Below are 27127 nucleotides of genomic sequence, written 5' to 3' on the forward strand. Positions count from 1 at the left end.
ATGAATGGATCAAGAAGAGGTGGTATATATACACAATGGAATACTATGCAGCCATCAAAAGAAACGAAATCTTGCCATTTGCGACAACATGGATGGAACTAGAGCGTATCATGCTTAGCGAAATAAGTCAAGTGGAGAAAGACAACTATCATATGATCTCCCTGATATGAGGGAGTGGTGATGCAACATGGGGGCTTAAGTGGGTAGGAGAAGAATCCATGAAACAAGATGGGATAGGGAGGGAGACAAACCATAAGTGACTCTTAATCTCACGAAACAAACTGTGGGTTGCTGGGGGGAGGGGGGTTGGGAGAAGGGGGGTAGGGTTATGGACATTGGGGAGGGTATGTGCTTTTGGGTAAATTGGAAGGGGAGATGAACCATGAGAGACTATGGACTCTGAAAAACAATCTGAGGGGTTTGAAGTGGCGGGGGGTGGGAGGTTGGGGTACCAGGTGGTGGGTATTATAGAGGGCACAGCTTGCATGGAGCACTGGGTATGGTGAAAAAATAATGAATACTGTTTTTCTGAAAATAAATAAATTGAAAAAAAAAAAAAAAAAAAAGAATAACCAGATAATGCTATAACCATATGGAGAATAGCAAATGACTGATTTTTCCAATTGATATCAAAAGCTGTAAGTGGTTTATTATTTACCACATAATTTTAATCTTATTTGACATTCTTCATGTCACCACTGCATCTCCTTTTCAAACTTAGTAAACATGGAGGGGCACCTGGGTGGCTCAGTCTGTTAAGCGACTGCCTTCGGCTTGGGTCATGATCCCGGGGTCCTGGGATCGAGCCCCACATCGGACTCCCTGCTCAGCAGGGAGTCTGCTTCTCCCTCTGCCTGCTGCTCTGCCTACTTGTACTCTCTATCTGTCGAATAAATAAATAAATTAAAAAAAAATTTAGTAAACATGGAAAGTAAAAGTGGGACACTGATCAACATAAAAGGTTTTCTTTAGTATTTATAATCTTTTCTTATATAGGAAATTTATAGGAAATACAAAAAATTGTATTTTTTGACAAAATACAATTAACTATATGATTTATGTTAACTCTTTCATGTTTCAACTATACAGTTTGGAAAAGTTCACATCCTTTTTTAAAATGTCTCAAGTTTTTATTTGAATTCTAGTTAGTTTACATATAGAGTAATATTAGTTTCAAAGCAGTGTTTTTTAATATAACACAGTATCTCTTTATTCTTACATGAACTCTGGGAAAATATGCTTACAAAATTAGTTTTTGTTGTAATATACCTTCCCTTTTTTAGTATTCTTTTACAATTTGAAAATAATAATTTAATTTCCTTTGTGCCTTATGTAAACCAGTGGAATAAATTATCGTTGAGTGAGGATCACCTTGAAGGCTTCGTAAAATGCAGATTGTGGGGCCCCACCTCCCAATGGGTCTGGGTGGACTTTAGGAACAGGCATTTCTAACAAATTCCCAAAGGATGCTGATGTTGTTGGTCTAGAGATTACACTTTGGGAACCACTTATGTAAACAATTTATCTATACAACCACTTATCTAAATAATGTGTCATCATAATAGCATAAAAAATGAAAGTATGATCTTGGGGCCCCTGAGTCAGTTAAGCATCCCACTCTATATTTAAGCTCAAATCATTATCTAAAGGTTGTGAGCTGGAACCCTGCATTGGGCTCTGAGCAGGCATAGAGCCTGCTTAAAATTCTCTCTCTCCCTCTTCCTTATCCCCCCCCCAAAAAAGTGAAAGAATGTTCTTAATAATACGGATATAATCAAATATGTCATTATTTTATATCCTGTAGATTTAATAGTAACACTCTCTTCAATTTCTACTTTTATCTCGATGTTTTATCAAATAATTTATCTTTCTTCCTAATTATGTCTCACCAGCAACATTACTTTCTTTAAGTGACTCTTAGAATGTCTAAAAACCATTGTAAAAGAAATTTTTATTAATGAATTTTCTGAATCCGTCTAAGTTTGCTATCAATGTCATTGTTATTACTCTTCGACATCAGAGATAATTCTGATTATATTTATACAAGGAAGAATGTGATGGAAAACTCAAGCCATTCATTTTTTTTTTTGGGGGGGGGTTGGGCTTTTTTTTTTTTCCAATTTATTTATTTTCAGAAAAACAGTATTCATTATTTTTTCACCACACCCAGTGCTCCATGCAAGCCGTGCCCTCTATAATACCCACCACCTGGTACCCCAACCTCCCACCCCCCCCCCGCCACTTCAAACCCCTCAGACTGTTTTTCAGAGTCCATAGTCTCTCATGGTTCACCTCCCCTTCCAATAGCATGGAGGATAAGGGGCGTTAGAGAGGAGTAGGGAATTTGGGTAAATTGGAAGCCATTCATTTTTAAATTAAACAATGTTTGTCTGCTTGTATTCTTACAGATTAATTACTGTTTTCAAGATTTTACCATGTTTAATTTCCTTTTCATCAGAAGTGGTAAGGGCCACCTTTGTCTCTAATGCTTTCATTTTATATTGGTTATTTTCTGCTTTTTCTTTTTTTTTCTCAGAAAGAAATGCTTTTGTCACATAGACTTTATATATCTTTATAGTAATCCTAGGTTACTATAATTTTGACACAAAATATGGGTAAGTCTTGCCTAAACCACTTACTTTTCAAATTCAATTTAGCAGAGGTGAGATGTATTGAGTCTATTGTCAATATCAGATTTTATGTATCAGAACCTATTAATGTTGTATTATGCAAAGAGACTGGCAGAAGGAAGAGGGGGACCTAGAGACTTAGGATGTGAAGGAACCACTCAGCATCAAACAAAACACGGCAGTGGGTCTTGCTACCGATTTGTTAGTGCAGAGCTTTACCCCTCATTCTGCCTCCAATTATATAGTTTTCTTTGAGGCTATTTCTCTGTTAATTTTTTTTTTTTTTTAGATCAAGAGACAGAGGAAAGTATGTAATAATCGTGGTGCCCATAGTTTCTAATTGATAGTAATTAATTCTAATTCTTACCATCTTTACTGTAGATGAAAAGTTCTAGTTTTTAGCTATTATTTCTTTTTTATTTTTAAGTTTTTATTTAAATTCCAGTTAGCTAACATACAGTGTAATATTAGTTTCAGGTGTACGGTTCAGTGAGTCAACACATCCTTATATTACCCAGTGCACATTGCAATAGTGCATTCCTTAATCCCCGTCACCTGTTTAACCCATTCTCCCACCCACCTCCTCTCTAGTTAACCATCACTTTGTTCTCTGTAGTTAAGAGTCTGTTTCCTGGTTTGCCTCTCTCCTTTTCCCTTGCTATGATCATTTGTTTTGTTTCTTAAATTCCACATATGAGTTTCAATAATTATTCATACATAGATACCGATTTTTTTTTTTTAGATTTCTATTTATGCACACACACACACAAATAACACAGACAAGGTTTTTGTCTTTAAAAAAATCCGAAATGATTAACAGCGGGTAAGTAAAGAGATATCATCAATGTGAAAACTCATGCTAATAATACATGTCCTTGGAAACATACATGTGGCATCTATTTTTAGATTTTCAAACTGATTTTTATTTTTAGCCTAATTTTGTATACACACACACACACCCTTACATATAACTATATATGTGCACACACATATACCTCTATTTTATATGTACATATATTACATGTGTGGGTATCCCCAAGGGTTAAAGAGAATGGAGACCCTATAGAAAAAGCATGATGTAAAGGGCAAATGTAGGAGTATGAAAAGTAAAAGCAAAACAAACAAAACAAAAATGGCTGAATCATTGTTGAGTTTGTTCTTATTTCCTTCTGGAAATGTTATCCAGTATGTATAGCTTAGTTCCCGGTCTCACTTTCCTCCACTCATTCAGACTTTTTCTGTTCTGTTCGGTCAGAAATTGTAGGTAGAGTCCTGCTATAATATACAACAGAATGTAAAAGAATCAACTGACAGTCCTTTGAGATTACAAGTAATTTTTCCATAAATTTAAAAATTTCTTCTTCACTACTTTGACTATGAATTTATGTAGTAATTTCCTCCCTCAAATGATTTATATTTTAAGCTTATCTGGTTGGAAAATTTCTCTAAGTGAAATAATTCGAGACAGAAATGAGCAGGGAGAGGGAAATCATAGTTAATCACAGAGGTGTGTGTAAGTGTGTGCACATGGGTTCATTTGTGTTTGATTGTGAGGGGAGGTAAACTCTGTTGAAAGGAAGTCAGGAAGGGATTGTTCACGAGTGAAGCTTGGTCTCATGGAAAGCTCTGCCCTGAAAACATATGATCATTTTTCATCAGTAATACATATTAATGCTTGTGTGTTGACACTTAATGTGAATATGCTCCATTATTGTATTATGGTTTATTTCCTTTATGCTTATTTTTTCCTTCATTAGACTACAAAGCTTGATTCCCTTTCTTCTGAAAAAATAGCAGATCAGGATTATACAAATGGGATCCAGGTAACAAATTTTGACAAACAGAATTACTGTACCATTTTAATCTCACAACTGTATTCTTTAAGGGGATAACAAAATAGGGTTTGATATTAGATGTTAAAGTATTCTCAGCCAAAAAAAGATAGGCATGAAGAATATTGTTAGTAAATGGAATATTTGGTTACATTCACATCATGGAATTTCTCTCTTGCTTCACCCACATTCCTGCTTCCAGACATCCAAGCAGATGGAGACTTCAAAACTTGAAAGTTAAAGTTAAAGCTGATTTAAAGAAACAGTAATCTTCAGGTTAAATTTTATTTATTTTATTTATTTATTTATTTTAGAGAGAGGGAGGGGCTAAGGGCAGAGGGAGAGGAAGAGAGAGAAACCCAAGCAGACTCTGCGTTCAGCGCAGAGCCCGACACGTGGCTTGATCTTACAACCCTTATATCATGACCTGAGCTGAAACGAAAAGTCAGATGTTTAACCGACTGTGCCGTTCAGGTGCTCCCAGGTTAAATATTTCTAAGAAAAAAAATAGCGAATCATTTTTACCTAACTCATGACTTGATTAACTATTTTCTAATAAGGAAGTTTCCTGGGAATGAATAAAAGAGATTTGGAATTCGATGCCCTTTCATAAAGCAGCTCTCCAGGCATAGGATTCCTTTTCAAAATTAAGCTAAGAAAATAAAATCTGCCTAAGTAGGAAGCATATTGATTATTATTGCTCCTATGTAATAGTCTGAAATATCACTCACTGAGGTTTGAATACTTAACTCTCAAGCAACCTTTTCTTTTTCCTACTTTGTAAGTTGTTGTGAAAGACACTTTGAAGAGCTGGGAGAATTACAATGACACCAAGCAAGGGCCAAGATGTGGTCAAAGCTTTGAATTAGCTTTCCGGTGGTTGCCTACCTCCAGGTGAATTGTTATCTCCTAAATGCATTTTTAAGAAGCCAATTCTCTCCTGCTGCTTGCCAGAAAGGGAGATCCAGTTTATTTCAGAGAGATAAGAGTTTATAATACTTACATTTAAAAAATCTATAACACAAAGCCAAAGAAGATATTTACTTATAAAATATGAAAATGGCCTGGTGTTAGATAGACACACCACAAAAGTAAAGGAATTTGCATTTAAGTTGCAGTGTGATATTCAAGCGCAGAAGCGTAAACAAGATTAAGACAGAGACAATCTGCCATTGGTGGAACAGTTGACCTCAGCGACTCCTTGCTCTTGTTAGCAAGAAAAGTTCTCCAGCTAAGGTGAGGACACTTGAAATCCTGATTAAACCCTTTTACTTTGTTTTTTTCCCCCATATATCATGGTTCTTTAGCATTGAGTTTCTGTAAGACCTGGTCCCATGTTAGTGATCACTGCCTTCCTTCTATCCATACAGATTCTGAATGCAAAATCATCTGCTACTTAAAGTAGCATAATGGAGGCCCTTCCTGGCAACCATGCTGATTTATTTTGTTATCAATGGTTGCTGTAAAAAAAAAAAAGTGTCAATATACTGCTTTTGTGCACGTTTTTACCCCAAATGGTAGAATGTATCAGTAAGTTGGTGTACCAAAGATAAATTCAAATATTTTTAAGAATTGTAGTTATGAATGTATTTTAAATTTTTTCCATATCTAAAATAAGATGATTAGTGATCACAACACTGGACCAGTTTTGTAAATATTCTCTGGTGTTTCTGTATAAACTTTTCAGAGTTTGACTGAAATATCTTATTATGAAAGATTCAATGTTTACAATGATTATGAGGTGAATTATCAAAAGTGAACAACTAAAAACCCACAAGAAAGTAAAAAAACTAGTAAGGTTGAAGAGGAGAGATGAAACTGGGCAGTTTGAATTGGGTAGTTATTGCAGGGGTGTGTCAAACAGCGTGGAGTAACCTGAGCAGCTCTAACAGGCGCGATGCCCTTCTGTTCCAGTCTTAGTGTCCCAGTTTGTAAATAATTGTATTGAGCTTCTGAGCACTGGAGGGGGCACAACAATATGTACTCTTCGTGTTGGAAGTGGGGAAAGGTCCTTCTTGTCCCATTTCACAAGCATCCAATGTGATTGGCTTTAAGTTCATAATCTGAGCTCTTTCCCTCATGACAGCTGCGTGGTAGAGCAGTTGAGGGCACAGGCTTTTGACTTCTGCTTCAGCTGGTCCACTGGTTCTGCCACAAAGTGACTGTATGACTTTGAAGCTGTGTCTCTATTTCCATATCAAAAAACTTATAGCCAATAATGGAGACTGCTTAGTAGATACAATTCAAAAGAGATGAGGAAGAGGTGAATAGAAATCTGAAGCACCTAGTACAGAGTAAGCACTTACTAAATGTTAACTTACAGCATTACGAGGGAAAAGGTATCCTGTATCCTATGTATCATCATCATCTAGTCATCAACCATCTCCCTTCTACCTTGTTACAAAAGGCCTTCAGTGTGGACAAAGCCATTCTACCAAAAGAAAAAAACATGTCTGTGTTCTGAGAGTTATTAGGGTACTCAGGAATTTCAGGTGACCACTTGAATTTGATGCTACCTGTCCCACACTCTGCCCTGAAAGTGGTCTATGCATGCTTTAATGTGAAGGCCATACAGAAATAGGAATGCATCTTCATGAACTGAGTAAATTACAAGTTTCTTCTCCCTGTGCAAAGCCTGTCGTTTTCCCCTCAGTGGAGTGGAGTATGTTTATTGACTGCCACCATCTGGATTTGCAAGATATCAAGAGAATCATTTCCTTAGGTCTGCACTTCTCAATACAGTTTTGGGGAGGGCAGATACCATATGCAATATTAAGGGAGGAGAGTAAAATCAGGAAATACAAAAGCAGCCAGATTGAAGGGGTAGCTTCAGAAAGAGATACAAGTCCAGGACACGTGGAAGTTAGTGAGAAGTGGACAGATGATTCTGCTTGGTGGGAATCATGATTATAACTACAATTCCTCATGACACCGTGCAACTGTGTCTAGATGGATGACTTTAGATATTGTGAGGATATACAATGCTGAAAGAAGTAGTAACATTCCAAAAGAACTTCTGCGGTTGTAATGTACTCTTTTATTTTTGAGATTTTTTTTCCTGGTTTGCATATTATTAATAGCTCCAGATGGGTGGATTTGCCTCAGAGCCACACTATAAATCATCATCAGAGCCGGTTGTGATAGTTACTATTAATGCTTGTGTTCCACACTAAAATGTCTTTTTTGTGCTTACTTTCTCTTCTTCCTTTGCATTCTACTGATCATCAATCACAAAAGCAGCTTGGCCATTTCTCTCTGTCTTGCCTCAGTGAACTTCGACTTCCCTTGACCGTTCACCCCTCCCTGGAATGCACATGGCCTGTACGCCTCTCTGGGCTCCTATTCACCTCTCCCAATGAGCCTCTCTTCCTGGCACTGAGCTGTAAGGCAATATTTTCCATCTGTTGAATGAAGAGCATGACACAGGCAGTTTGATATGGTTTCAGAGACCACAGCAAACCAACGATGCACAACTCACTTTTATTCCACAAGCCTGTGGGAGCCCAAAGAGATAAGAGACCTTTCTGCTAGGCTGAACACAGATCCTGGTATTCAGAAACAAACATTTCTTCCTGAAACACTCAATATGTTTTATATTCAAGCCAGAAACATTGTGGGTTGGAATAATCTAAGGATAAATCTAATCGGAAGTTATCTTGAAATGTGTGAGCAAGCTTCTCTTTCATACACCAGCTGTTTTCTTTCCAAAGAATGTTTACTGGGTAGGGGATCAGCCTGTTTATTATGCAGTAGCAAGAAAGTTTCATCTGTTCTGAAAGAACCTACAAGGCCTCTCCAGGGAGGAGAGAGGAAGAATGGTTCATCATGAGTTCAGAGAAATTTGGGGTGGGGGGGAAGGGGTCTGATAATATCACATTCTCAAATACAGGAAGATTTTTCTTTACAAAGCACCTAAAAATATGTCATGACCACTAGTTCTCAATATCAGAATGTTTGTGGCAAAATTCTTAAAATAGCATTGCTAAGGGTATAAAAATACTTTTTACAAACATTTTATAATGCTAAAAGGATTTGTGATAATTGTTAATATATATGATTTCTTAATTTACACATTTAAGGAGAAAATTGAGGATCATTAGCTTTAAAATTAGTAGGATCGTTAGCTTTAAAAATCAGCTTAACAATAGCCCACAACCTTCAGACCAATCAAAATAAGGGAGACATAAACCTTGGTAAAGGAAGAAATGTTATTTGATTATATTTACTTGTTCAGAACATGTCAGTTGCTCTTCAATGCATCAAGAACCAAATTATATTTCCTAGTGTGCTTGTCAAGATTCTTTATGACCAGACCTAAACACACTTTGATCAAACAGTACCACTTATCTGTATTAAAGCGTCCAAATATTCTAGCACTTTTGTTCTCTCTGTCTGAAATTTCCTTTCCCATCAACTTTACATATTAAAATTCTAACCACCTACTGAGGATATTTTCATTAGTTAATGTACCTAAGTCTTCCTTTTTTCTTTAATTTTTTCAACCTTTTCCTCCAGAAATAATCAGTTTAAATGTTTTATGCTGTGAATGGCATTTGTGTTTGAGAGTGTTTCTTTTCTTTTTTCTTTTTCTTTCTTTTCTTTTTCCTTTCCTTTTTTCTTTCTTTTTTTTTTTTTTGACAGCTCAGTTTGCAACTATGTGAAAGCTATTTTTTATTAAAACAACTGCTTTTAGACTTTGGTACATGGAATGCATGTGTTGCCTCATTCTATCTCCATGACAATTTTTAAAGGTTAATACTATTACTTCAGTTTACAAGTAAGGAAACAAGAGTTCAAGAAAGGCTAGGGAGCTTGCTCAAGGTTACTCAATACTAAGTGTTCAAACTGGAATTTGAACCTGAATGCACCCAACTTCAAAGTCAAATCTTCTTCTCTGCCCTAGCTTTGTGGGTGTTTTTTGTTTGTTTATTTATTTTTAAGATTTTTAAAATTTGTTAGAGAGAGAGAAAGCCAGCATGAGCAGGGGGAGGGGCAGAAGGAGAAGCAGACTCCAGGTTGAGCAGGGAGTCCAGTGAAGGACTCAATCCCAGGACCCTGGGATCATCACCTGAGCCTAAAGTAGACACTTAACTGACTGAACCACCCGGGCGCCCTCTGTGGGTGTTTTCGTGGACATGAACCCACTGTGAGCCCTGCTCTTAATCTTTCTAGATACCATCCAGTTCTGCAGCGATGTTGCCCATCAGTTGGACTGGACTAAGTCAAATCTGTAAAAGCTTGGCTAACTTTATTGAACAATGGATTGTAAAACTCCCATTGGTTCTGTTTAGATATTTGTCTCAGATTCCACAATTGTTATGTAGGAAGTAACAATTTTCCTCTCTACACACAAAATACCCAGGCATATGAGCCTTATGTATGCATAGATAGGGGTGTGGCATAATCCTATACTGATTTTCAGACAAAAGACAATTTATTCTTTTAATTCCTGTTACTTACATATTCTCTCATTTACTGAATTACTTATGCTAATTTTGGTAGTGAAAGCACTGAGTTACTTTTCTTGTAGACAAAAAAGACTAAGATCTTTGAGAACCTAACTGTAGTCGTAAGGGCTATTGGGGGAAAGTAACTTAGAGGAAGAGGGCCGTGGAAGTGTGCTGGGTATGCGGTATTAGGATGGCATGAACGGAGGGGAAGGCATGGGTTGCAGAGTGAGGAGGGAGAGTTTATTATATGGTAAATAGGACTGAGAACTAGAATCTGGAGGGAGGGTAGGTGCTGCTGTTCCTAGCCTACTGATCATTCCCACATTTTTAGAGTGGGAAGGAATCTCAGAAGATGAAGACAGAATAAAGAGAAAGGAGAAGAGGGGGGAAAAAAGTAAGTTTAAACTTCTAACAGAACTCACCTTTACAATTTCATTCTACATTAAATTTATTTCAGCAAAATATTCTTCTCTTAACATTACATTTACCTGACTTTATTAAGCTTTTGTCTTCTAGGTTATATTCTCAAAGGCATACAAATCACTTCACACTCAATATTGTGAAACAAATATTTCACACTTAATACTCAACAGTTAATAACTAAAGTTCTGGGTATTCATACCCTTTATTCTTGTGATTAAAATATGTATCACAGCAACAGAAAATCACAAACCCTTATTGTATTTTTAATTGCTGAACAGCGACTCAGGTCATGGCTTTCTTTTTCTGGTAATACTTTTCCTCGTAGTACTGTCAATAGACTATAATGGAAATACATACTGTTTAAAAATATAGTAGTATATTTCTTTCCCAATATCATCTTAACATTACACAGCACCTAAAACTTCCCCAATACAAAGAGCCTTGAGAGGAAGCAGGAGAAGGAAAAGCTGATTCTCATTACTCTTTTGAAGTTGAGACTAAAAACAAAAGATAAGACTCGGAAATTACTTATATCCGAGCCAGCTTCCTATCATCATTAATGAAGTTATCCTTATCTCCATGAGTTGTTTATTGTTCTGATTTAATATAAAAAGTTGATGTTTCTTAAAGACAGTGTTTTCTTTTGAGGTTAGTAAAAAGTAGATAATAAACTACCCATAAACCACAAAAATGAATATATAAACCTACTGTGCAGTGTTTATCATGCTTCAGACTTTTTATATTCCACATATATTGATCATGAACTACATGTTTACATTAAATTATTTTTCTAGTCTTTGAAATTAAATAATTTTTAAAAATAAAATACTTTAAAGGAAATTTTCCTTGGAATTGTAGAAATTAAATATATATATATACATATATATATGTATGTATTTAACACATACATATATTTATGCAGTGCAGTCAGTAATCCAAATAGATAATAAAAAAGACCAGTTACTATATAGCATTAAAGTCACAGGATATTCATGAAATTCAGAGGGCAAATCCTTCAACTTATGCATAAAGTTTGGCTTTGTTTCAGAAATTCTACCCTTTTAAATCTAACCAAGTGAGTTCTCATTACATATCGGATTATCAGCTAACATTATGACAGAAATAGAGCTAAAATAAAGGCAAATTTATTTCTTTTTTAAAATTTATTTATTTATTTTAGAGATAGAGAGCGTGAGTGGGAAAGGCAGAGGGAGAGGGAAAAAGAATCTCAAGCAGATTCTGAGTCGATCTCATGACCCTGAGGATCACAACCTGAGCCAAAACCAAGAGTCAGTCACTCAACTGACTGAGTCACCTAGGAACCCTGAAAGACAGGTTTCTTAAATCAGCCCTGATGGCCACCTGCTTAACACTATGCCAGCTACTCTGAGAAACATACAAAAAGTTGCAATCTCATTGAAGAGTGAAGCTTGCAAACAGAAAATAAGTAGAGAATCCTATCTGATAGTATACCATCAGGTACTAAATTTTGTGTAAGGGTTTATAAGTTCTTAAAGAAATGCACTGAAAAGATGTTAAAAACTGATACTAAGGAAAACAGAACAGTTTCTAAAATGTCTCAGTAACTGAATATGAGAATTAGAGTAAAATTTCATCAAGTCCCTTCATTTTCAGTCTTGCCACTATGTATTTTTTTTAATGAGTATAAATATAAATAGTCATCCACATTATGTGAAGTGTTTCTGGGTGACTTCATAGAGATTTCTTTCCCAAACATCATCTTTACATTATGTAAGCTGAGAACTTTCCCAATACCTTTACAAAGAGCACTGAGAGGGAATAGGAGAAGGAAAAGCTTGTAGGAAAACTTTAAAGTTTGAAATAATTTTTGAGGAAGACAAAGAAAATTGCTTAAGGAAAAGTCAGAGATTATTATTATTTTTTTAAGATTTTATTTATTTATTTGACAGACCAAGATTACAAGTAGGCAGAGAAGCCAGCAGAGAGAGAGAGGGGGAAGCAGTCTCCCTACTGGGCAGAGAGCCTGATGCGGGGCTCAATCTCAGGACCCTGGGATCATGACCTGAGACGAAGGCGGAGGCTTAACCCACTGAGCCACCCAGGTGCTCCAAAAGTCAGAGATTATTAAGAAGCATTAAATCCCCAGGTGATTTGACAATCACACATGACCAGACAAATCTGTACATTTGGGAGAATTTCTCAAGAAATGTTCAGGAGCTGAGGCATGATACTATTAAAAATGTAAAATTCTTATTATGTACATTTGTATCCCCAGACTCTTTAACATTCCTGGTGCTCAATGATTTTAAAATCCAATTTGTTTTTTGATTTGCCTCTTCTCCAACCAATTAAAATGCATTCATCCACTTGGAGATTCTCAAGGAGCCTCATTTTTAACCCAGTAGCATCACTTTCAGTTATTGTTCCGATGACCTCCGTCATCACTGCGTAGGAGACACAATAGAAAGAGAACCAACTCTTGGAGATTCTCACATCTCAATTTCTTTTCTAGTCTTGCTTCAGTCTTCTATGGAGAATGTGCTAAAGACGAAGTATCAATGTGCTCCAAGTGTAAAATAAGATAAGCAAAGGGCTCTTCACTCAGTGAAACCTCTACCCATTAGGATTGTGATAAATAAAAATCTATCATTCGATGAATATTTTTAGTCCTTTCTCACAATTCAAATACAGAAGGAACGGACTAAAAGTAAATGGAAGCAGGCATCCAGACTGTTGGTTCATGATTTGCTTCGGATCTTTCACCAAGAGCATGTTATACGAGGAAAGAAGGATGAGACACCAGAGTACAAGTACCTATGCGTTGGGAGACGCTGGGAATTGAGAGAAGAGCACAGCAGTGAGTGAGAACAGAGAATGGTGACAGAGGCCCCGACAGTGCTTCCACTGTGACCTCCGAAGCCATCCTTTGCCACTTCTACTGCATCTCCTCCGAGGGTGGCTGGTCAAATCAAAGAAAGAATTCATCTGAGGTTTGAGGAAGATCCATGATAAGTTTTGTTTGAAGTCTGAATTCATTTGGAGAAAAGATGAAGCACGTGGGAGTCGATGAAGGTGGGGGCATTGTTGGTATAAAGGGGGACAGTGATGTCAGAGCGGTTTAGGCATTGGGAAACACAGATCAGCAGCTTAGGAAAGTGCTAGAATTTGGAGACAACTTTGAAAATCATTCACATAGAAATAATCTCTCTTGCTTAGGTGATGGATTCATGTATTATTTCCTCATAGAATGAGAGGATTAAAAATAAGAATGTAGGGGTGCCTGGGTGGCTCAGTGGGTTAAAGCCTCTGCCTTCGGCTCAGGTCATGATCTCAGGGTCCTGGGATCGAGCCTCGAATCGGGCTCTCTGCTCAGCAGGGAGCATGCTTCCCCCTCTCTCTCTGCCTGTCTCTCTGCCTACTTGTGATCTCTGTCTGTCGAATAAATAAATAAAATCTTTAAAAAAATAAGAATGTAATTTTACATAGCAATTGGGAACTCAGGTCTTGGTTTCTGAGAGTTTGCTGTCGATTACTGCTCTTGAAATTTCTGTCACCTTGGGCAAGATACTCAGCATATCTTAGCCTCAGTGGGAGGTTTGGTTACTGGAGATAACACTATTTTTTAGAGTTTCAGTTGAGGATTAAATGGGTAATGCATGCAAAGTGCTAAGCAGATGCCTGGCTTTCACTATGCCCTCAACTGTTCCTTCATATTATTACTAATGTTATCACTATTACTATCTATATAAAAATTGGCAGGCTTGCCCTTCACCAATTGTTAGTTTCTTAAACAACTATCCATCACAGTCTTCTTCATTGTATACATAGGATACTTGATAAAAACAAAAGGGAGATTTTTAATGGCTTAAAAAAAAATCACTGGAGTCAGGAAAAAGCACCTGGTGAATGTTAGCATTATTCACAGTCTACAGGAAATTCAATTCAATGAATAAAGGAAATCCAACATCAGTCTGGAACAACTGTCAGTCTACAAAATTGATTTTTGTGAGTGCGAAGTGATAATCTTTTACCCGAGTTTCTTAGGGTGAGGGCTTTGCAAGGGGGTTGTCTGATAGTTAAGTCTGTTTTAAAAGATATTTCTGTAAACATGCTAAAGTGCTTCCTGTCTCAGACCAGTTCTTGCTGAATGACATGGCATTGTACAGTGTTTGTGCCCGGAGCTTAAAATGCAGGAAGCTATAGATCATTCTTAATGAATAAATCATGTGTGTTCCTGCTGTCAATTCTGCTAGCGCTTTTGCAGAAGCTAAGGCTAGTGCTATGGTAAACTACCAATAATTAGGACCCTACGAGGCCAGCACTTTAGTACCTTGATATAGCAGTAGCAGCTGTTCCCATATATATTTCTTTCTCTCTTTTAAAGCACTGAAGCACAGCTTAGAGAAAATTAGTTCCTAGAATGTATCTGTTTTTTTTTTTCCACCCGTTTTTCATGTGAAGCAATAAAGCATCCGTAAAAGCAGACCATTTTTGAATAATAAAGCTAGTCTTGTTGTTCAAGGCATGGAATTCTTAAATTATTTATTCAATTTGGGTTGAACGCGTTACAGTTAAAACTTCATTACTTGCCATAACAATCTTTTCATGGTGTCTACGGTAATTAGTAGGAAAAGGAGAAGTGAGCTGAGACAAGCAAAAATGTAAAAGTGAAAAAATTTAGGTGGTTTATCTTTTCAAAACCATCTAATTGACCATTCCATTTTGGAGAGAAAATAGATTATTATTAGGAATGTACAAATCAGATATCTGATTAGCAGCTTATATTTGTTTTATATAAATATATATGAATTCTATAAATATTAATTTCACATAAGCAGCTACTAGTAATCTCCATTTAAAGCTGGGGATATAAAACAGTAACTAAACATAAAATTGGTATCTTCTCATTTTAAAATAATTTTGAATGTCCACTCTTATTCTCTTCAAATCTTAAGTTTACTCAGTGCTTGTGTAGTTCTTTTTTTAAAGATTTTATTTATTTATTTGTCATAGAGAGAGGAGCGAGAGTGAGCACAGGCAGACAGAGTGGCAGGCAGAGGCAGAGGGAGAAGCAGGCCACCTGCCAAGCAAGGAGCCCGATGTGGGACTCGATCCCAGGACGCTGGGATCATGACCTGAGCTGAAGGCAGCTGCTTAACCAACTGAGCCACCCAGGCGTCCCTTGTTTAGTTCTTAATGATACTAGAAACTTCTTCATTTAGCAAGCATCTATGCACTTTTTGAGAATTTGGGCTTTAATACAGATATTTTACATATAGAAATGTCCATTTAACAAATATACCTGTGAAGCAAGCACTAAACTTTTTGAGTATTTGGACCAATAATTATGTAATCTCTAACCCGAGGAAACTTACTAAACTAGGTAACACAGGTAAGTGAATATATCTTTATAATCTAGTGGGACAGTAGCTATGATAAAGGCATTTGCAGGGTTCCAGGTGAACATGGAATAGAGGCAGTTGAATCACATAGACTAGTGAGGAAAATGTAATTCAAGTAAGAATTCAGGTAGGAGAGTAACTGGATGTTAAATTAGAGTGGTCGGGTTATCATCACGAATGGCCTTGTGGGTTAAATTAAAAGCACTTGAATTTTGACTAGAAAGTTAAAGGAGGCAGTAAAGGTTCCTGAATACCTCAGATGAGAGACTCAGATGAAAAATCAGGGAGGCATTAACAGTTCAAGGATAATAAAAGATCCAAAACAAATAGTACAATATTAGGTACCCTGAACCTGAATGGGTTTGTAAAGTAAAGTTTATAATATTTTCCTTTAAATTTTTCAGTTTGTTTGAACCGTTTAATGATGATAGGGCATATTAAAGAGAAACCACTATTGTCTTTATTAGCTGCTAAAGGGTTGATTTTTTCAAAACTTTATTTTGCTAATAATAACAGTTTATAGTTAAATTAGATAGTTTTGCCTGGCAGTTAAACCTATCTTATCCAATCTATTATTTTCCTATTATATAAAATAGGTCCCACTGAGGGTTGTCTAACTGTAAAGTGTAGCCCTTGAGAACAAAGAACTAAATCTGATTATATTAAATTTAAGTCACACTTTGTGTGCATGAGCTTTTGTCAGTGGCCTACCCTCTTCAGTCAATGGTTCTAAATCTATCTTTAGCCCGTAAACTTGTCTTTTCCTGCTATGTAAGGCAAGGGAAACTGTTTACATGTAGATGACTTATTGACAATTATTTTAATACCTCTTTTAAAATATTCTCTGTGGATGTTCATATGTCTATCTGAATCAAGCTTCTATCAGCTTAATAACTCCAGTCCTGAGATGGAAGGACATTGTTATGAAGTGAAAGCGCTTGCATCTGAATGTTACCCTCATCATAAAAATAACTCTTGGAAAGCTCTTGTTCCAGAAACCAAAAGATAATGAACCCTTGTGGAATATGTATGTTTATTTACTTGTACAATGGGTTATTAGGGTGAATCAGAGGAGGAATGTAACACTGATTTTTAACAAAATATGAGGTTGCTATACATACCTCATTTGTCACACCCAGTGATCCTGTTATATTCTTCATAAGTTTGGACACCTGAATTTTAATATTCTGTGTATTTCCTTACTTTGGACTTTTCCTCTCTATGCTGGAGACAATAATATTTACCCAATTTCAGAAAGCTTTATACTATCTTGATAGCTCTGATTCTGATTCTCAGGTAATAGTCTTCCTTTTTAAAAGAGTAATAAAGCAGATATGTGAAAGTATTATTTAGGCATTCATTGAATAATTCAGACTTCTTGACTTTTCATTTAATGGTAACATATACTCCCTAAAATTGGTCTCTTATTTGGGCAAATTTTAACAAGGTTTAAAATAACCCCTGAAAGCTGATGTGCTATTTTATTCACAAAGACTCATTCCTAGAAAAAATAATTTTAATCATCTGGGTCTATGTTTCAGGGAAGTGCAAATATCTCAATATAAAACGTATTAACACAACATTCTATCACTGTGCAGAAAAGCAACTCTAATCCACAAATTCAAGAACAATAACAACAAAAAAATTAAGTGGTTTCCCCTTGTAGAAATAGCTATTTGAGGTAGAGTTTTCACAATGGCAAAAACTGAAAACTTGAGCCAGATGTTTTAATAACCTAGATTGATTTGGGATCTTTGTAGTGAAACAAAACTCAGGTAAATTTTTCATGACTCAAGTTTTCATTACAAACTTTGCTGCATTCAATTACTGACAGCTGTTATTCAATCACACATCATGTAATAAATTCATACCTTCTGTTCCACAATCAAAATCAGTACCACAGAAGAGGAAATGAGAGAGAATCTACTTTACACCTAGGTCCTTTTCAACCAGGGCCTTGTGGCATTATATGAATATTAATTTCCCATCAGGTGAAAGTGATATTCAGTAAATTATTTATTATTGTAAAGTCTTAGAAATAATGAATGATGTTTTTGCCAATGCCACATAGAAATTAATTTCATTTCTCCTTTTAAATTGCAAATAATGTGAAAAGCAATTATATATGGATGATATCTATACACACACATATATGTTTATGTACACACTCTGAAGAGAAAGTAATAATAATCTGCTTACCTGAGACAGACAATTCAGAGAGAGAGAGAGATATAGTCAAATAAGGTAGTTAGAGAAACAGAGGTAGGCAGTAAACTTCTACCTGTTACTTTTTTCTAGAGTCATATATATATATACATATATATATGTATATATATATATATATATTTTTTTTTTTTTAGAGTCCTAAGAATTCTTTGGTTGTTCTTAAAATGCCATGATGGGGATTAAGCTAAATATTGAAAGTACCTAGTTATATATTAAGACCCCTTATAATACATTTGGCTTTTGTTAGTAAACATGTTTGTAGTTTTGGAGAACTTGATATGGAAATTTAATTGCCTTTGCAGCATCAAAAACCCACTGGCTATGGTCTATGTTGAAAGGATACACAATGCCCTGTGCTAAAAGCAGAAGCAGTAATTATGCTGAAGAATACACACTCAGATAAATCATTGTATTTCAAAGTGATTTATCTGACAGTTTTACACTTTTCTAGGCTTATCTTGGTGTCAAAGCATAGATTAGAGACCTTTTAGACATCCGAACAAACCATCTGCTATAATGCTAGGTAATATAACATAAGAGTAGTGAGTATCAGGAAGTCTTGGAAAGCCATTCTACAGAATCCAAGCTATGGGATAGGTATTAGCCCAGGGAGTTTTCAACACACTGAGAGAGAACATTGCCCCCTGATGAAATGTGTCGTTGTTGGAGCTGGATAGAATCTGCTGTCTGCAACCCTCGGTTTGAAGGAAAAAGCTATTGTAATAAAGAGGGCCATACTGTTTTCAAATAAATGAAAACAGCTTTTCTTTGCTTCAGTCCAGGGTTGTTGTCAAAGAAATAAGCTTCTTTCAGAACCAGCAATGACATTGCCTTGAGAGGAAGAGTTTTACACTGCTGTCTGGGTTACTAGTGAAAGTCTACCTGTGGGTCTCATCTTTCTCCTGGTCTGCCCACCCAGTTAAAACTCTTGACAGTGTCCTCCAGCCCTTTAGGTAACCCTTTAGGTAACCCTAGGTAACCTTAGGAGCCCTTTAGGTAACCACAAGTCTGATCCTTGATATGGCGACCAAACCATTGACCATGTCAAACAGATATCCCAGACCTCCCAAAACCCTGAAGTTCAAGCAGAAAGCTAGAAATAGGGATGTTTCGGTGGTTCAGTCATTTAAGTATCTGCCTTCGGCTTAGGTCATGATCCCAGGGTCCTGGGACTGAGTCCCACATGGGGCTTCCTGCTCAGCGGCGAGCCTGCTTCTCCCTCTCCCACACCCCCTGCTTGTGTGCATTCTCTCTCTCTCTCTCTCTCTCTCTCTCAAATAAATTTTAAAAAAAATTTAAAAAAAGGAAAGAAAAAAGAAAGCTAAATGTAGGCATGAATCGCTTCTTTATGTACTGTGAGGTTTATCAGAACATCACTCTGGGTAAATTAAGCTTTAAAAAACATTTTGTTCCTGCTGTTTCAAACTTTTTTTTTTTTTTAATCGTATCAATGTTATAGATATGAGTGACTTTGTCTACCTTAGAACAAAATAATTTTCTTGGGATGAAGTTAAGCTTTGTCTATTTCTGTGATAGGTAATTCTTCCCAATTCATCTAAGAAAACATTAGCTATGTGATCCATGCCTTTTCTTGTAAATCTGCAGCCATGGAAGTAGAAATAGGGTACCTCTTAAGAAATCAGATTTCAGGTATAATCCATAATTATCTGATTATAATTGTGTGAAATAACCATATACCATCAAAGGGCAAATACACAATGCCTGGAATAAGGATCATTTGAGTTTGGTCATGACAATGAATCTTGTAAAAGAGGGTTTATTTGTAAAAATGTAAATGACTTTTAGACCAGTTTTTTTGATACTTGGTTCCTACTATGTAGTAAAATCATATGAAAAATTGTTTAAAGTTCAGTCATTATAAGCCCCACCCCAGACTTACAGAATCAGAAATCTTTGAGTTTCAAAACACTATTCCAGTGATTTTGATGTACAGCCAAATTTGGGTACCCAATGACCAAACACCAAATGTGGAAGATAATCTTTTTTCCATCAAAACTAGGTGAGTTAAAAACAATTCTCCTCTGGGGGGTTAAGGAAGTAGGAGAAGAATAAATGAAACAAGATGGGATTGGGACGGAGAGAAACCATAAGTGACTCTTAATCTCACAAAACAAACTGAGGGTTGCTGGGGGGAGGGGGGTTGGGTGAAGGGGGGTGGGGCTGTGGACATGGGGGAGGGTGTGTGCTATGGTGAGTGCTGTGAAGTGTGTAAACCTGGTGATTCACAGACCTGTACCCCTAGGGATAAAAATATATTATATGTTTATTTAAAAAAATAAAAAATTAATTAAAAAAAAAACAACAATTCTCCTTACAATCCTGGAAAGTATTTCCTCAATGAATTTCAGACATGCCTGTGCCAAACACATTTTGTACTAGAGCAGTTGTGCCTCCTTTGTTTCTCGTATGTACATGACTTAAATTAGAATAATGAGGAGAATAATTGTGTTTTGTATTTAAAACATGAATTTTTATCAACCACATAAAAATAAAAACATATCATCAATAAGTAGGGCAGTTCAAATAACAATAATAAGCACTGACATTTATGGAAGGTTTACTTTCTGTCAGTAATACATTCAAAGAACATCAAGGGTCAGAGTTGGCCACACAGGAGGTCCAGAAAATAGCAAGAGAATCTGGGTTAGTCCAAATAAAACTATTACATTAGCTATTCCTGGCTACATGCTTCATTTTTTCAAGTTTATTAGTGAGATGTTGGTTAATAATAGAACTATGCTGCAGGATTCTGATACACCATTTTAGTTTCTATGTATTTTTTAATAGTTCCTGTATATTTATGTGAGTTCTAAGTATGGTGTATTCATGCTTGATTAGTTGAGCGTCCTTATAAATTACCAAGAACTCTAACAGGTCATTATTAAAGAGAGTTATCTTTTTTTTTTTTTTTTAAAGATTTTATTTATTTATTTGACAGAGAGAGATTACAAGTAGACAGAGAGGCAGGCAGAGAGAGAGAGAGGGAAGCAGGCTCCCTGCTGAGCAGAGAGCCCGATGCGGGACTCGATCCCAGAACCCCGAGATCATGACCTGAGCTGAAGGCAGAGGCTTAACCCACTGAGCCACCCAGGCGCCCCTTAAAGAGAGTTATCTAACTATAGTGAACTTCTCTGACATTTAAGTCATTATATATATATACACATACATACATTTATATGTGTGTGTGTATATGTATATATAAAAGACCAGATATAGCAAATTAGATAAACACTTTTCTTACAAAATGGTTCTGAGCATGGTTCTGAGTAGTGTGCTTTATCAATCCAGTGTGCTGTATTTTATATAGATCAAGATACCTCAGTGTTCCCCCAGGAGCAGTTAGACTTCCACCTGTTCCCTTCTATCCCTCAGAAATCTCAAGCATTTTGAAGTGGTTCTTGTTTCCTCTCATGCATAGTTTTGATAGGATTACTAATAACCACAGCCTATATGTCTCATGTTTAGAAAGTGCAGGTAGATACATTTATCATCATATCATTATTTTCATAATACTGCAAATAAATAAGGAATGACAAAGAGGATGGTGACAATGTTTAGGATAACAATAATGATTGCCAAAAGGTAGGGAGAGGGAGGAAGAAGAACAGCGTGATGAAGGGGAAGAAAAGAGAATCAAAACTTTAACATTTTTATTCATTGGTTTGTTACTATGACCTAGATTCAAAGCCAAGCATATCAATCTATCAGGTAGGTGCTGCAGATTCCCACTGCCATTTGCAAAATTCTTTATATAATTTGATCTAATTGTAAACAACAACAAGAAAATGCTACATGTCAAATCCAGATCTGCCCAATTCTCTAGAATAAGTTATAAGAACTACATGCTCTTGCAAAAACTGATGAATAGAAGCAGAAAGTCTATTTTGAAAAAAGTCATATAGCAATAAATTAGGTTTCTGTATAATGGAATTCTAGATATTTGCAAAAATGTTCTTCTTCCGTGACATTTACCGACAAAGTAAACTGATAGCAATACTTGATAAATACTTATTTAACTGCATTTTCAGAAGTGTGTGTCTACTTTACTGAACTTTTATTTAATGAGTAAAAAGATACTGTATTTTGTTTTTCATCATATAAAGTATGAACAAAAATATTGTACTTAATGTGTTTTCAGCATGTAATGTTGAAAGTGTCAACACTTAAAACAAGACTGTTAAGACCAAGATCTTTTCAAGTTGTGTCAAAAGGCATTACAATTTAAAGTTAAGAATGTGAGTATTATCAGTATTACAGCCTACTGCGTGATGATCTTAATTTTTAAAAAAAGTACTGGTTTTAAATATTTAAAATACCACAGAGAAGGTCATTATGAAGTTTTATGTTTATTTATACCTGAAAAGTTAGATATACTTATTAGGTATGCACATAACATATGTTCAAGAGAGATCCATCTGAGATCCTTTTAAGAAATCTATTTTTCCAAAGGGCTTCTCTTGAAGACAGAGATGCTTTCTCCCCCAACCCCTTCAAACAGTTCTAGCACAGTATCATTAAAAGTGAACGAACTGGGGTGCTTGCATGGGCTCAGTTGACTAAACATCTGCCTTTGGCTCAGGACATGATTCTATGGTTCTGGGATCAAGCCAAATTGCACTCCTTGCTCAGTGGGGAACCTGCTTCACCCTCTCCCTCTGCTGTTCCCCCTGCTAGTGCTTTCTCTCACTCTTTCCCACTCTCTATCAAATAAATAAGTAAAATCTTTTTAAAAAAGTAAATGGGTTTTACTTTTTTATTTCTTGACTTCCATTTACAAAAAATTCCTAATTATATTGTCCTTCCTTTAGAGTCCACAGATACACATTTTGTATGTGCTGCCTGGAGATGATATAAGTGCTGTCAAGTTTCTTAACCTGGGCTTTATTTCCTTCAGGATGAGAAAAAGAAGTAGATAATTTGGCAGAGAGCAAAGTGATTATCCTGTTGCCTAAGAGGCAAATGTTTTAGTGATGTGCAAAATAAAAAAAAAATCATTACAAATTCCAAGTGATATGTGATGCTGCTCTAAGTGTGGGAGGTAAGATTGTCTGGGGAAAAGGAGTTGTTTGTGGAGGACGGGTGGGTCTGAATGAGTGGGACTTTGTTCCAGAAAACTAAGGTGGACAGATGGAGTTTGGGTTTGAAGCATGACTTAGATTGGAATGTGCATCCAGAAAAATCCAGTGTCCCTCTATTTTTTCATTTTCTTGATTCCTCCCCTAATTTTGTCTCCTGTGTGCCTTTTTTTGTATGTGTTTCACCCCTGACCTTTCCTTGAACCATTTTTTAAAAAACAATTACGCCTTTACATGCCTTGATTACTTTTTCAAAATAAAAGCACAAACTGAAGTGCCTCCTATTAATACATACAGAAGTGCTATTGAACTGTGAAAGGTCCACGTGGCAGAACATTGCAGCCTGGACCAGCTGGAGAGTTTTATCTTGTTGTAGGTTTTACTCAAAGTTGGCAGATTTTAGGGTCAACTTGATAGCTGAGTCTGTTCTGAACATTATATCCAAAGTGGTAAATGTAACCTCTCAAATGCCAAGAAACATACCTAGTGAATAGTAATAAAATGCAGTAATTTTTTTTCATCATATAGTAACTAACTACATGGCAGAACTATTAGAACACTGGCAACTTTACAAAGGTGTCAGGCTCCAGGATTTATCTCCCTATTCATAAATATAACTTACAAAGTCATCCATGACAACTGGTAATTCTGAATTGTCAAGTCCTATTGGAATGATATTTCCACTATAGTATTTGAAAGATTCATAACTGCAGGATAGGTCCTGGGATCTGCGTTGATTTGCAATTGGAGTAAACAGCTGATTAAGCTATAATAACTGTCTGGCATATGCTATGAATAATCATCACCTGTACTAGCCAATAGTCTACTTAAATGAAAGTATAATAGGAATCTTAACTCTTGCATCTTTTAAAGTTTTAATGATGTCATTAATCATTGATTCCCCCAGGAGTATAGCATTACTTTTAGCTTGCAGTTTTGAAAGGTAGGGTAAATTCCAGGAAATTTCAGTGGTCAAAATTGCTCTCATTCCATGAATTGAAAAGGCAACATGGGGACAGTGCCAGTTATTAAATACCTGTTTTAGAGAAGTTTTTGTTTCTAACCAATATGTGTGGCTAATATGCAATTAATATGACTGGATTTATCTTCCTCCCTAAGAGAAACACCTGAACAAAATAAATAAAACAATGCTTTTCAAGATATTGGGCATGAGGCAACAGAAAACAGAGACTGTTGAGATAGGGAAAACAAATGAGGTGAACCCTAAAACTGCCCTAAGTTTACTTATTTGTGGGAAATTCCAGGTTACAGAGTGAAAAGGAGAAACCCAGATAGAGCTAAGCAGACTTCCTGATGCAGAAGACAGATCTAATAGTCCAGGGAAAACAAGGTAGCTAGATTTCATAAGATAGAGTATTTGGATAACAAAGCTGCACACAGAGAGAATTCTAGAGATCTGTAGAGGGATTTCTCAAGGGTCCATCAGAGTACTGATCAGTGTAAGCATGTGAAAAACTACCTGAGGTTTGGAAATGAACCACCTGAAAGGATTAGAATACAGTAACTTGAGCTTGCCCAGGGCTGGGAACAAACTGTATTTCCATCAGCCAGATTGGAAACCCTCATAATTCACTGAACATTTGGTAGTGTATTCAGAAGAATCTTGCCTCAGTGCTGGGGAATAATTAGCTATACACTAAGCACTGCTCCAGACCTTACCAAATCTTAAATATAAGGTTCTAAAGTCTCAAACTAGGTCTTAGTATCATAAATGTATCCAAGAACAAAGATTCAGAATATAGGATTACAGAAATATCTAACACCCAACAAGGTACAATTAACAATGCTTGATGTCCAATAAAAAATTATCAGGCATGCAAACAGGCAGGAAAATGCAATCCATAATGAAGAGAAGATGAAATCAATTGAAACTGACCCACATGTTAGAATTGGCAGACAAGAACATTAAAACAGTTATTACAACTGTATTCCATATGTTCAAAAAGCTAGAGGAAAAAATGAATACATAAGTAGTGACAGATAAGACATAAAAATATAGCCAAGCTTCTAAAAGTGAAAACTAAGGTGTCTGGGATGAAAAATGCATTGGATGTTATTAACAGCAAACTATGCATTGCAGAAGAAATGATTAGTGAATACGAAGACACGGCAACAGAAATTACACAAAATAAAATACATAGGGGAAAGATCTATAACTAAAGACAGTACATTCATGAGCTTTGGGACAAATTTGAAAAATTATAATTGCAATTGGAAGCACAAAATTTGGCTTAGGTAGGGAAAGGGAGGTGGCAGGAAAGAATATCTGAAGACATAATGACATAAAAATTTCCAGATTGATTAAACTATCCAAAAATTTAACAGTTCTGAAAATCTCCACTAAGTCCAAGAACATTAGAAATATAGTCCAGCTAAATGAAACATTGAAGCATCACTTACTTACTAAATCATCATAGCATCATTAATTAATGATTTGAACACTGAATGCTTCAGATACTAAACTTATTCTAATAGTTTCTAAGGAGCAGTTAAAAGCATTACAATAAGTAGATAGTAATGTTAAGATCAGAATTAACATTTGGGGACACAATTATATCTATAAAAATATAATTGGTTTTTATTACTAGTAGAATATATGATTAAGGATATTTCAGAATAGGTGTTGAATATATAATTTTAAAAATCAAGATAAATTTTAATTAAATTGGACCAAAGCAGTGATAAAGAGAAAATATTCAAATCAGACAGAGAGAAAAAACACATTATGTTTAGGAGAACAAAGATAGTTTACTAGAAAGGGTGCAAACAATAAAACAGTTGGGAAGGGAAGATGGCAGTGGAATAGGAGGACCCTGTCCCACAAATATAACTAAACAACTATCAAATCATCCTAAATACCACAGAAATCTATGTGAAGACTGGCAGAACAAACTCTGCAACTAATGGTAGAGAAGAGGCCACATGGAAGAAGGTAGGAAGTGCAGAGATGTAGTTTGGGAGAGAAACAGATCATGGCCCCTGTGGTAGCAAAGGAGCCAAAGGAGCCAAAGTCACAGAGAAGGATGAGAAACAAACTAGCACACAGGGGACCTCAGAGAAAACAAATCCTCATAGCAATTGGCTTGGAAAGTGAGAGATGGTCCGAATTTTGTGAGTGCTTGCATCTAGCGGGACTTAAAGCCTAGAGTTTTGAAAGATCAACATTCTTGGTTGTGGACGAACTCAGAGGACATTGGGACTGTTCTTGAAGAAAAGGCAGGACAAATACCATGCAGACATAGTGTAGAAACAGTGAGCTGAAAATCACTGGAGCACTCAGGGGAGAGATTAGCTGTCCGATATGGAGCATGTCCCGTAAAGGCAGAATTTATAGAGAGATCCCTCTAGGAACAAAGGACATGGCACCAGTGCCATCTTCCCCTCCCGCCCCTCAGCATAAGCACAGAGCCACCTGCCGGGACCAGTGCAGCACTGACAATCGCTACTTGCTTACACCAAGCACCCCCTTTCATTGTGCTCCAGAAGAACTGTCCTTCCCAGTCATATTTGCTTCAGCCCCAGCACAGTGGACTCCCCTCCCCTGGAAGACTGGCCCAAACCCCTGCCAACACTGCATCTCCCCACCTGGGAATTTTGTGAGGCCTCAGTTTCAGTGGCAGCAGTGATGGGTCTCATTTTACAAGCAGATCAGAGTACAGCTAGTTAAGACTTGATATATTCAGGCCAGAGACTAAACACTCCCCATGATAGGCAAAGAGAGCCTCTGCAGATGACTGGCCTAAAGGATAAAGGAGCCAGGACAAAACAGTAGAGCACATGCAACCTACACTGGAGACACTCCCAGAAGCACCAGGCCCTGGGGAACAGGAGATTCTACATGACAGGGTACTACAGGACCTCTTCGTCATAAAACCATTACCCTCAAGAATGGGAGATATAGATGATTTTCCTAACACACAGAAACAGGCACAGAGACTTAGACAAAATGAGAAGACAGAGTAATTTGTCCTGAATGAAAGAACAAGATAAGGCCACACCCAGAGATATAAGAAAAACAGATAGAAGTAACATGCCTGATGGAGAATTTAAAGCATTGATCATAAG

The sequence above is a fragment of the Neovison vison genome, chromosome 5 (genome assembly GCF_020171115.1).
Source record: "Neovison vison isolate M4711 chromosome 5, ASM_NN_V1, whole genome shotgun sequence".
Lineage (NCBI taxonomy): Eukaryota > Metazoa > Chordata > Mammalia > Carnivora > Mustelidae > Neogale > Neogale vison.